At 36.2% G+C, this 12668-nt stretch overlaps 1 protein-coding gene and 1 long non-coding RNA gene across 8 annotated transcripts in view; one reads left to right on the forward strand and one right to left on the reverse strand.

Moving 5' to 3' along the window:
• Positions 1 to 2330, reverse strand: part of LOC122231890 — a 58816-nt gene extending 56486 nt beyond the window's left edge. For all 3 annotated transcript variants that reach the window (XR_006209173.1, XR_006209174.1, XR_006209175.1), the window contains exons 1-2: positions 2269 to 2330; positions 1495 to 1771 (exon numbers count right to left, since the gene is read on the reverse strand). This is a non-coding gene — a long non-coding RNA (uncharacterized LOC122231890). The remainder of the gene's footprint in view (positions 1 to 1494; positions 1772 to 2268) is intronic.
• Positions 1 to 12668, forward strand: part of CCDC172 (coiled-coil domain containing 172) — a 110891-nt gene that overhangs the window by 43699 nt on the left and 54524 nt on the right. Inside the window, exon 8 of one of the 5 annotated variants that reach the window (XR_006209171.1) lies at positions 5624 to 5871. The exons of the other annotated variants lie outside the window; for them this stretch is intronic. The gene's annotated coding sequence lies outside the window, so the exon portion shown is untranslated. The remainder of the gene's footprint in view (positions 1 to 5623; positions 5872 to 12668) is intronic. 5 annotated transcript variants of the gene reach the window in all.

Consider the following 12668-nt stretch of genomic DNA (forward strand, 5'->3'; position numbering starts at 1 on the left):
TGGGTTAAAATTAAACACACAAAGTCTGTTAGAGTGTTTTTTCCTTCACAGATGGTGACAGGAAATTTGAATAGAAAGAAACATCAGTCTGTATACACTGTCCATTTTCTGCATTTTAGCAGTTATTTACCAGTTCCCACTTTAAATTGTTTGATATGTGTAGCTTATTTTGCCAACTGGTATGTTCTATAAAAGTTATTTCAAGTATAAAGAACCAAGTCAAAGTACTGAGTGTAAAGATTTTAGGAAATAGGGCCATAAGTCTCATAATTAGTATAACAAGAGTCTTATGATGGCAAGAAGTGATATGACATTTATTCAATATCATGAAGGCCAAAATTAAGTTGGTTTTATCCCTAACTTTGGAATATTCTGTTCCATTTGAACATTCTGTTCAAACGTATACTGAATTCTGTTGCCTTTTTCCTAAATTTTCAGGTTTAACTTCTGTGGGTATAGATGCTATATTTATGGCAGGGTTTCTCAAACTTCACACTGTTGACATTTTGGACCAGGTTGTTCTTTGTTGTGAGAGGGCAGCCCTATGCAATTTAAGCGTTTGATAGCATCCCTGGCCTCTGCCCACTGGATGCCAGTAGCACCTTCCACCCCCAGCCTTGCCAATTAAAAATGTCTCCAGATATTGCCAGATGCCCCCTGGGCAGAGAGGGGTGGGTAAAATTGTCCCCAGTTGAGAACCAGTTTTATTTTAAGGTTATTATAATTGTACTCCTACTTTTATTAAACTTGAACCAGTAAGAAAGCAATTATAAAAAAAATTACTGTTAGTTTATTTGTATGAGCTTATTGTTTCTACTTTTAGTAATTGGAAATTTTTATACATATTTTATTCTGTCTACATTATTGGAATTCTTTTTTAATGATTTTTTAAGTTAATCTGCCATGTTCAGGTTATTTGTTGGACACTATTGTGATGTCATCCATTATTGTAGACTCGGTACTTACATTCACAGTGGTTTGATGGTCTCTGCTTTAGGTAATCTTTTCCTGTTTGTAAATACCAAGATGCTTATTTATTTAAAAGGTTCTATTTTGAAGAGTGTGGGATCATGTTAAGTCAGCTAACTTGTAGAATATCGCTGTGATTAACACTTAAATCAAAGGTTGGGCTCATCCATAAGAAGCTCCCAGAAGGTTGTACAATAATGACTGATATAGTTGTTGTGATTTTTGTTTCTTTTGTTTTGTTTTGTTTTTTCATATAGTTCAGGGAGGATAGAAATGATAAATCTCAGGTTCTTAAGAGACAGTAACCATAGAGATTAAGATTACAAACCCCTTGGAATCTCAGCTCTGCTGTTTACTAAGTGAGTAGTCTTGGACAAACAATTTAACTTGTCTGTACTTCAGTCTCTAGATCTATAAAATGAGGTTCATAATAGCACCTACCTCACAAGGGTATAGTAAAAATTAAGAACAGTGTTTGGAACATAGAAATGCTCTATAATTAGGTATAATTATATAATTACTTACGATTACATTTTGACTTCATATTATCCATGTGGATTTCGTGACTTTCAAGCTTCTTTCTCATTTTTCCTTCCACCTGTCCTTTAAATGCAGGGGATCCCTAAAGGTTAATCATTGATTGTCTTCCTCCTTTGTATTCTTTATGGGCTGGCTCATATGTTGTAATGGTTTTAATGATCACATATGATTTCCAAATACTTGTCCTGAATCTCTCTTTCCTAAGCTCCAGTCCTGAATACCCAACAGTTTGATATAATCATAGATCTGAAGTGATGCTGCCCTGATTAAATAAGCAAAAAAGCAAGCACAAAAGTTTTATCAGAAGTTCAAAGGTTTTGTCTATGACCATACTACTCCGAACATGCCTGTTCTAGTCTGGTCTCAGAAGCTAAGCAGTGTCGGGCCTGGTTAGTACTTGGATGTGGAGTTCAAAGGTCTTCGTAATCTGTGCCCTATACTACTATTGCATCAGAATACCATTTAAGGAATTCCAAATATGCCACAGGACTTCCTCACACCTCAGTATCTTTCTTTCTTCTCTATGAGCTAAAATCTAACTTAGTCCTTAAGGCCCAGCTCACGTGTCATTTTTTATGGGTTTTGTTCAAACCTAAAATGTAGCAGGCAGTTTTGACATATTTACAAACCTCATCATTCTCACCCTACCCTAATCCATAACCAAGTTTTATTGATTTTGTCTGCAAAATATTTCTTGAATCCTTCCAATTTTCTCTCCCCATTGCTAACATCCTAGTTCTAGCCACTACCCTCTCTCACCTGGATCACAGTAAGTCTCTCCTCTTCTCTACTTCTTCTCTCCCACTCATCCACTCTTGCACAGGCTGATCCATTGTAAATTGAATCATGTCATCCCCTTATTAAAATCATTCAATGACTTCATAATGAACATAATAAAACCTAAAGTCCTTAGTGTGGCCTTGTCACAATGTAGCCTCTGACCATCTCCTTGATGTTATTTTCAGCCATGGTCCCCTCTTCACTATACTGCCTCAAGCAATCCAAGCTTTTTTTTCCATTTGAGAACCTCTGTCTCTACCTTTCCTTCTCCCCAAATTGTCTGCCAGCCCTTTTGCCTGCCTGTCTCCCGCCTAGGTGGAACATACCCTGTCCTTTAGATCTCGGTTGAAATGTTTGCTCAGAGAAGCCCTCCCTCTGTTATTTTTTTAAAATAACAACCTGTATTTTTCCTTTAGAGCACAAATTCTATTTTGTAACTACATATTTATGTGATTTATCTTGTTAGTATCTCTCTCTGCCATGTGCTCAACAAGAGGAGGGATCTTGTCTACTCAGTTTACCATTGCATACTCAGAATCCAAGACATCGGTGCAGAGCTTGGCATATAGTAGGCATTAAATAAATAAATGAATAAATGATTCTAATAAATTATGAAAACTCTCCTCTACTTTTCCTTTCTCTGTGTTCATAGAGAATTTGTTTGTAACTCTGTTATATCATTAATCATATTCTATGATAGTTATGTGTGTCAACCTATCCCACTTGACTGAGGATTCCCTCTACTTCCTGTTCATTTTTCGACCAGTCTCACATCTAGCACAATCAAGGGCACATGGTGTTCAACAAATGTTCCAGCGATTGATATAATTTTATTTTCACTACAAAGAAGATAAAGTCCTTCACCTATTTTGAATGTTATTTACAAAAGCATGGTATATTCCCACCACTGGGATAGCCCCATGGAATTCTTTTCTTCACTCCTGACTTTTACGGGTTTAATCCCTCCAGCCTTTCCCCAACACCCTCCTTTCTTTTTCGAAGGTGAGGACGAGCAACTCAGTCTGACTGGTGAGTTTGGCAAGGTAAGCTGGAGCTAGCCCCTTTCTTTGGCCTGTCTCTTTGGAAGGTGGCCTACCTCACATAGTGTATGTTCCACTCTGCTCCTCTGTCCCATAAGCTTCACGGTGATAGGACTACATAAGAGAAAGCTTATGGCATCCAGTTGTGCCTTTAATGGTGTGTGTATTACCTTAGTCTAATTCTGGGGCTCAATATTAGTCAGTCCTTTGCTTGCAGATATAAGCCACATTCTCCAGTATCTGCCATATTCGTAGTAAATGCAATATCTTCTGCTTTGCTTATTTCTCAATAGGGCAGAATTCAGCGAGGAAAGAAGAATGTTATATATTGGGCCCTTTCAAACTCCCAACAGAAAATATTTTTTTTATTATTACCCAACACCAGGGTCAACAAAATACAGCTCTTGATCATGACTTTTTATTTGCTCCAAATAGTGACATGCCAGACAACTTGAAGCATTTCAGGCATTTTTCTTACCCACAAAACATCTTTCTAGAAGGTTTTACATTTTTTTATAACCGATATTTGTGCCTGTTTAATACAACAGGAAGTTTATTTCAGAAACAGAGCTGCAGAGTCAACAGCATGGGGCTGTCCTTCTGAACATTTGAAGATAGTGAGGCTTTGTGAAGAGATATTTGCAATGGAAACTGCACAAAAGTTAATATACACCTCCTACTGAGAGACTCTAAATGCATTTATATGAAGTAGTAAATCAGTGCTGTTGCCTTTTCAGTGAAAAAGCCATCGAGTTAAGGTGAATGTAGAGGTCACATTGATGGTCCTTCGATTTATAAGAAGGCATAAATACAGGATGGTATTCAGACACTCCCAGCCTCTCTAAAAGATACACAGATAAATGTGTATATTTACACACATTTATATTTTTTATTTTACCAAATGTGTAGAGGTGTTTTTAAATTTTGAGAGTAGGTTATGTTGACTGAATCCAAAATTCAAACACTACAAAACCGTAAAACATCAAAGTCTCCTCTCTTATCACCTTACTTCAGAACCTCCCCCCCCCCCCACGTAACCATTGTTGAAAGTTTGATATGCATCCTTTCAGGGTTTATGTATCTCTGTGTGTGTGTCTGTGTGCACACACACATGTCGTGTGTGTGTGTGTGTGTGTGTGTGTGTTTAGCACTTACTGGGCTGCAATTTGCTTTATTACTTAGCAAAATATTATGGACGTTTCCCATGTTGGTTTGTACTGATCAGTGTCATTCTTTTTTACTGCTAATGCATGGAGATGCCATATTTATGTAGCCTTTCTCCCTCTGATGGATGTACAAGAGTTTTTAAAGTTTCATAGTTGAAAACATTTTTATACATGTATCCCTAAATACTTATGGGGGTGTTTCTATAGCATTATTTAGGATAAGCATTATTGGGGCACCTGGATGGCTTAGTTGATGAAGTGACTGGCTCTTGATTTCAGCTCAGGTCATGATCTCACAGTTTATGAGTTCAAGCCCCCCTCATTGGGCTCTATGCTGACAAGCACAGAGCCTGCTTGGGATCTGTTCCTGTCTCTCTCTCTCTCTCTCTGCTGCTCCCTGCTCATTCTCTCTCTCTCTCAAAAATAAACATTAAAAAAAAACAGAATAAGCATTATTTAGTAGAGTAACAGGAATTGTTATTCAGGTGACACTGAGAAAATAATGCACATGTATTTTGCAGTACTCTGTGTTATCAATAAAAATGAGCTCTATGTGGGTAAGTATAACAAGATCTCAACAGTAAAGTTTCTGGAAAATACTAGTCAAATAATTATATATCTATAGCCAACCCATACCATCTCTCTCTCTCTCTCTCTCTCTCTTTAGCATTTATAAAAAAATGAAAATCTCCATTTAATTCCAGGATTATTCTTAGCTATGTTGAATATTTCTGTTGACTCTGCATCTTTTCTAGTAAAACTTCATCATTTATTCACTAACAGAAGTGTCTCTACAGCATTGATTATGTAGCCTTCAAGCTAATAGAAATCTCCTGTTTTGTGAACTCTTGGCACATTCTATGGTTATTAAAGCTTCTAAGTAAATACAAGGGAAACTTTGATGACAGAGTCAATTGATTATTTTAAACATTATATTCTGATATAAATGTGACTATTTGTAAATGTTCCTAAACTTTGAAATAATTTTGCCTATTTATTGTACAAGCCATGTATAATGTTACAATAATCATTTTCAAAAATCATTGGTGTCTTTGAAGGAAAACAGATTTTTTTTTTCCATTTTCACATGTTACTTTTACGAATAACCCCTTTTGGCATGGGGGTAAGGAAGGTGATAGAAAGTATGTGGTTAAAGAAGATGCCTAATTCAGCTCGCCCAGGATTTGCAATAATAGCCGCTGGCAGGACCCCACTCTCCTTTACCTCCTCCTCAACAGATCTCTCTGGTTCAGACTGACACACCTGTGAAGGTTCGTAACTGTCTGCCTGTGGCCTGGACTGAAGAAAGGATGATTAGGACACCAAAACCCTGATTTCACACATTCAACTTTGAAGCCTAGTTGCAGAAATAAATTGTACGTGAGAGAGGATGACCTACATGTCTTAAAAAATAGTATGTGTTTAAGTGGCACTAAGATAATTGTCATATGAGTTAATATACAGAAGGAAAACTAAGACAGTCAAGCCAAGGAAACACTAGCAAAAAGTAGACAGAACTACTGTCTGTGAACTCTGGTGTCTGTGAACAGCAGAACTCTGGTGTGATCAAGGAAACCAAAAAAGTGTAAGATTAATAGACTTAGCATGTAAGATTTAAAATTTCATGTGTCAAAAAAGTCAGCATCATGGGATGATAAACTGGGAGAAATTTATAGTCATTATGACAAACAACAGATAACAGCTTACCAAATAATCAGCTGATGAAAAATCAGTCAGAAAACACTAAAGTCGATAGTTTTATTCATGTATTTATCCAACAAACATGCATAGAATGCATACTTTGTATCATACACTATACAAGTTAGTAGGGATAACAGGGCAAATAAGTCAAATAGTAATGCAGTTATACTGCTTACCAATTAAATGCAAATTGAAACCAGTAAATACAATTTTCCTATCAAATTTTGAAAGCCATTCTTAAATGACCATACCAAAATTGACAAGAGTATGGTATGGAGATAATACATTGCTGTGGCAGTATTCATTGCATATGTTTGCAATGCAATTTTATGTACATAAAATCGATCATTGTAAGCACTTAAAAATATCTATGCCATTTAATCTAAGAGTCCACCTCTGAGCTCTGTCTTAAGGAAAACAATTCTAAGTACAGAAGAAACTTTATGTACAAAGGTGTGCATAGAAATGTTATTTATAGTAGAAAAACGTAGAAAACAACTTATAAATGAATGATTAAGTTAACTCTGATGTAGCCACTTGGATCGCTACATATTTTTCTTATATGGTATGAACTGGCATGTGTAATTAACTGGGGGAAATGTAAGTAATAACATTGAGCAAAAGAAAAAACTAGGAAGTAAGTGTACATAGTCCCTATTATAGGGAAACAAAAGACCGTGACGAATATACCTAAATTTTAGTGTCGTTTGAGTTTGTGTACTAGGACTTTGGGTGAAGTTTTTCCTTCTTTCCACTTAAATAGTACTTGTGTACAGTCCTATAGCTTAAAAGAGTGTTCTTCCAGTAAAGGCTTTTCTTTAGCACTCAGAAGTAACAAATAAATTGGAATGGCGCAGGAAATCATAAAAATACATGGAACATAAGTTTTGCAAAGCTAACTAGCAATATTGGCCCATCCTTGTCATTATTTGATGATTCAGAGAAAGCTGACAATAACCAAAGCAAACTGCCCTTAGTTATTGTGCAGCAGGTGAAGGAAGTCCTTCTTGACTCCTATAGGCAATCAGTCTATGCACTGAAGCATGAGATCTGCTTACCATTATATGGCTTTGGCTAGCTGCAAATGTATTAATATTCATACCATTATTATCTAGCCTCTTTTAAAGCTAGCAACAGCAATTTTTTCTTCAAGTACAGATCTAAATTCTACAGCTTGATTATATGCTGAATAGTGAAATACTTCTATAATTTGCTCTAACTGCCCTCCTTAATTTCAGTAGTCTCTCATTTTTATTGTTAGCTAACTGAAAGGGAAAGTGGTCACTGCCCAGTGCTGATGGGCATAAACAGTCTTAGGCAACCTGCGGTCCGTTTGAACTGAAAAGAGGGAGGAGCAGGTATGGATGGTATGATGGGAAGAAAGATCTCTACTATTTTAGTTGAAAAGATAAATATATTCAAATGAGGTCTGAAGTACATTTTAGAGCAGCCTCCACAGTACATTGTAACTCTCCATTCAGTTTTCCACTTTTTAAAAATATTCATTATAAGGCTTTTATGCTTGTGTAAACATCTAATGCTCAAAAATTAATAACTTGCTCTATCTTTCCTATGTAAGCATTCCTTCAGGATTCCTATTTACTATTAAATTCATAGAAGTTCACAGAACACATTGAACTTCACATATATAGGGTATTGTTTCCTTTCCCATCCCTACAATTATGTTTTTCTTCCCTAACTATGTGTAAGTTCTGAAGTGTAATAATATAATAGGCGCCTGTGAACTAAACTAGACCTTGCATTTAGCCATGGTTCCTCCTTTATTCCATACCCTTCCTTACTCCACATGTAATTGCTGTCCTACACTGTGTTTCATTTCCTTGTGTGTGTGTGTGTGTGTGTGTGTGTGTGTGTGTGTGTGCGTGTGATATGGCATTTAGTCCATTTTCTTATATATAATTTTCTTTGTTACCTTATGATTTATTTAAATGTATGCCATACATTTATATATATGTCTGCATATTGTTTATTTTTGTTTAATTTGAGTTATGTAAAAATGGTATGATACTGTTTTTATTCAACTTAGTTTCTAAAACTCACCTATGTTGTTGAGTGTAGATATGTGAGTATATCACAACTTTCTTTTCTCTTTTTTTTTGTTTTTTAATATTTTGTTTATTTTTGGTAGAGAGAGACAGAGCACAAGTGGGGGAGGGGCAGAGAGAGAAGGAGACACAGAATCCGAAGCAGGCTCCAGGCTCCGAGCTGTCAACACAGAGCCTGAGGCGGGGCTCAGACTCACAAACTCAAGACCATGACAGCCGAAGTCAGACGCTTAACCGACTGAGCCACCCAGGCGCCACTCTTTTCTCTTTTCAGTGCACATTTGGGTTGCTTCCAGTTTTTGTTTTCACTGGCAGTGCTCAGGTGATCATCCTGGTGTACACGCATAAGAGTTAAAGTTTTACTCCTGGCAGAACTGCTGCATATAAGGCACACGAATGGTGAACTTTACATGATAACAACAAACTATTTTTCCAAAGTGATTAAACTCGTTTATATTTCCATTAGCACATGATAAAATTTCCCACTGATCTCCAACTTCTTCAATATTTTCAGACTTACTAACTTTTGCCAATCTCAGGGGACGTAAGATGGTATTTTGTGGTCTTGATCTGCATTGCCCTACCATCTATGTGATTGAGCTTCTTTTCATGTTAATAGACCATGTGTTTTCTTTTCTGTAAAATGTTCCATACTTATTTTGCTACTGGGTTTTTGAGTATTTGTCTTTTACTGGTTTCTAGAAGTTTTTTATTTTTATATTTTTTAATAGTTTTGGATTTTGTCTATTACACATTGAAGATATCTTCTCCCAACTTATGAAGCTTTTTGTTTTTGCTTTGTGTTTTGGAGTTCTTTATATTGTTGTGCTTTACTGGAGTTCCTACTTTTGCTGTGGTTTAAATTATCAGTCATTTTTTGTTGCAGTTAGCATTTTTGTGTCTTGTTCTAGAACTCTTCCCCCATCTAAGATCGCAAGGATGTTGTCCTATATTTTTTCTAACAATTTGTAAGGTTTGCCTTTCACATTTAAGTGTTTAGTTTATATGAAATTGATTTTATGTGTATAACAAGATCCATTTTTATTTTTTTTGCACACAGATAACCACTTGTCCCAGCAACATTTATTGAATGGTTTCTTCTTCCTCTAGTGATCTACAGTGTCACATCTTTTATTAAAAATAATAAAATAACGTGGATATATTTCATATTATACTTTCTCTTCTGTTTCATTGGTCACTTTGTTGATTTCTGCGTAAGACTGTGTTAATTACTACTAAATGCATACTATTCCATTTTAACTATTTAATTACTTGATAAGGAGTCATGATACAAGGTATGACACCCCCTTTGTCTCTTTTGGTCTTCATCAGGAGCATGTTGGCTATACTTGGCTGTTTACTTTTTATGTACATTTCTTTTTTTTAATGTTTTTATTTTATTATTTATTTTGAGAGAGTGTGCATGTGTGAGCGGGAGAGGGGTAAAGAGAGAGAAAGACAAAGAATTCCAACCAGGCTCTGTGCTGAGAGTGTGGGGCCTGACATAGGGCTTCTCCCCAGGAACCTTGAGATCATGACCTGAGCTGAAATCAAGAGTAGGATGCAACGGGGCTCCTAGGTGGTTCATTCGATTAAGTGTCCCATTGGCTCGGGTCATGATGATCGCAGTTCCTGAGATCAAGCCTTGCCTTGTGTGGGATTTCCTCTCTCTCTCTCTCTCTCTCTCTCCCTCCCTCCCTCCCTCCCTCCCTCCCTCCTCCTCCCCTGCTTGCCCATTTTCTCTCAAAATAAATAAAAAACTTAAAAAAAAAAGAGTAGGACATTTAACAGACTGAGCCACCCAGCCCAGGTGTCCTTATATACAGTTCTCAATCAACTTATCATATCCATGAAAATCTGTGGTGATTTTGGCTACAGTTGTACTTACTATCATAGTTACTTTTGAGAGACTTTATGTCTTTATTAAACTGAGACTTCCTGTCTATGAACTTAGGATACCTCAATTTGTTTTTCTAATATATTTTAATAAAACTTTAGAATTTTCTGTTTGTCGATCTTGCACATCATTGGTAAGTTTTAATTTTAGGTACCTTGCAGTGTTGGACGCTGTTGAAAATGGTGGTTTTAATTTAAGTGACATGTTCTAATTGTTTATTGCTGGTGCACGGAAATATAACAGATTTTTGTATTTTGACTTTATGACTGCTATCTTTGCTAAGCTCTGTTTCTTAAGAGAATTATTTTAGAAGATTTAAAGCACCTACAAAGGTAAAAAAGAAAAATATAATGAATCTTATGCACTGATCACTCAACTTTAACAGTTATCAATTTATGGCCAGTCATGTTTCATCTATGTCTCCACTTGTTTTTCTTCTGTATTACTTGAAGCAAATCATATACATCATATCATTATTATATATTTATCTTAGTATGTCTCTTAAGAAATAACTTTTAAAAACCATGGAGTCCATTATTACACATAAAATAATTAATAGCAATTGAACAAATAATAATTAACTGATATCAAATATCTAGTCAGTATTCACACTTAACAATTTATAGGTGTCAGTTTTTTGTTTGTCTGTATTATGTTCCAGATAAGGTCTACATATGGCAGTGACCTGATGTCTTTTAAATCTCTTTTAATCTTGAAGCTCCCCTATTTTCTTTTATTTTTTAAACTTGTAATTTATTTGTTGAGGAAATTAAGATTTAAACACATTTTTCAACATTTATTTATTTTTGAGAGATAGAGACAGAGCATGGGTGGGGGAGGGTCAGAGAGAGAGGCAGACACAGAATCTGAAGCAGGCTCCAGGCTCTGAGATGTCAGAGCCTGATGTGGGGCTTGAACCCATGAGCTGTGAGATCATGACCTGAGCTGAAGTCAGATGCTTATCCGACTGAGCCACCCAGGCACCCTAAGGAAATTACATTTTTTATCCTGTAGAGTTTCCCACAATTTGGATGTAGTTGATTATGTTCCCATTGTATGGTTAAATATATTTGTTTGACCTAATATATTTTTTGGAAATTGGTAATTGGATCTAAAAGCTTGAGCAAATTTAGGTTGAAATTTTTTGGCAAAGCTATAGCATAGATGGAATGTTTTTCCATCAGAAGGCCTTGTGCCTCTTGTTTTTTGAGTGTTAGTGGCCATCAATGTTCAGTTTCTCCAGACTTTCTAATTCTGCCCCCCACCCCACCCCCAACGGCCTAGACTAAATTATGCTTCAGAAGCAAACAACCCTTAAATCTCAGTGATGTGCAGTGAGTGTTTATTTCTCAATCACACTACATGTTCATTGGGAGTTAGCCACACTTCTCCTCATCTTCATTCTGCAACCAAATATGAAGAAGCAGCCCCTATGGCATATGGTCATAATCTTTGTCAATACTTGTTGCTTGTTTTACATTTTAGCTATTCTGATGTGTGTCGAGCATTTCATTGTGTTTTTCTTTTCTGTTTCTTTGATAACTAACAAAGTTGAGCACATTTTGTGGATAATCTGGTAGAGGTGTGTGTATGGGTGTGTGTGTGTGTGTGCACGCGCGCGCTTGTATGCCCATTTTCCATTGTGTTGTCTTTTTCTTATTGACTTGTACTTCTTCATATATTATGGATATACTCTATTATTTATTGTGTCTTCTAACTTTTACTTGCCTTCTTGGACGCTGGGTGATCTCTGATTTTGAGCTCATGGTTTCCTCTTAATCTGTGGGAGGCCTATAGGTCTAAATATGTTCAACTTTCCTTCCAAGAGGATTTTCTTTTGCTTCTCCTAGCGTACAGGGAATGCCACTGGCCTAGGACCCCTTCAGACTTTCCTTAAGGGTTGGAGCTCAGCAGAGGTTCGAGTTGATCTATTCTCTGCACCTTGGGGCTGGCCCAACTGGCTTAGGTTTGTGAGATCAGGATTGCTCTTGGTATCCGCCCTTAGGTTGGCCTCACCTGCCCGGCTGCCCTTGCTCTCTACCTCTCCAACTGCCATTCATGGCTTTTGCTTATGTTTTTCTTTTTGGAAGTCTGTAATGCTAGAAATAGAAGACTTTTCACTATTTTTTACATGAAATACAGACATAAAATATTTTTTTAATTTCAGAATATTCTAAGGATTAAAGACTTAACTGGAAGAAAGAAGTATTGCTTTCTTACTCTAAAATTAAAATATATTCTAATTACATATGTGTACTATAAAGTTAATGTTTAATTTTAGTGCAAGAAGAAATCTCAGAGGTCAATTTTTTCTGTAATTAAAATTTTTCAGGTTAGGTTCGGAGAGGCGAAATGAGTTAGCCAAGTTATTCAGCTTGTTAGTGGCCAGGACTAATACAGAGCTCTTCAGACAGTACTATATTTTTCCCACTAAACTGTGATGCTCTTTTAACTAACTAAAATTGCCTATTATGCATTTAGTCTGCCTTTTTCTTTATGGAAGCTTTTT

This window comes from Panthera tigris, chromosome D2 (assembly GCF_018350195.1).
Source record: "Panthera tigris isolate Pti1 chromosome D2, P.tigris_Pti1_mat1.1, whole genome shotgun sequence".
Classification (NCBI taxonomy): domain Eukaryota; kingdom Metazoa; phylum Chordata; class Mammalia; order Carnivora; family Felidae; genus Panthera; species Panthera tigris.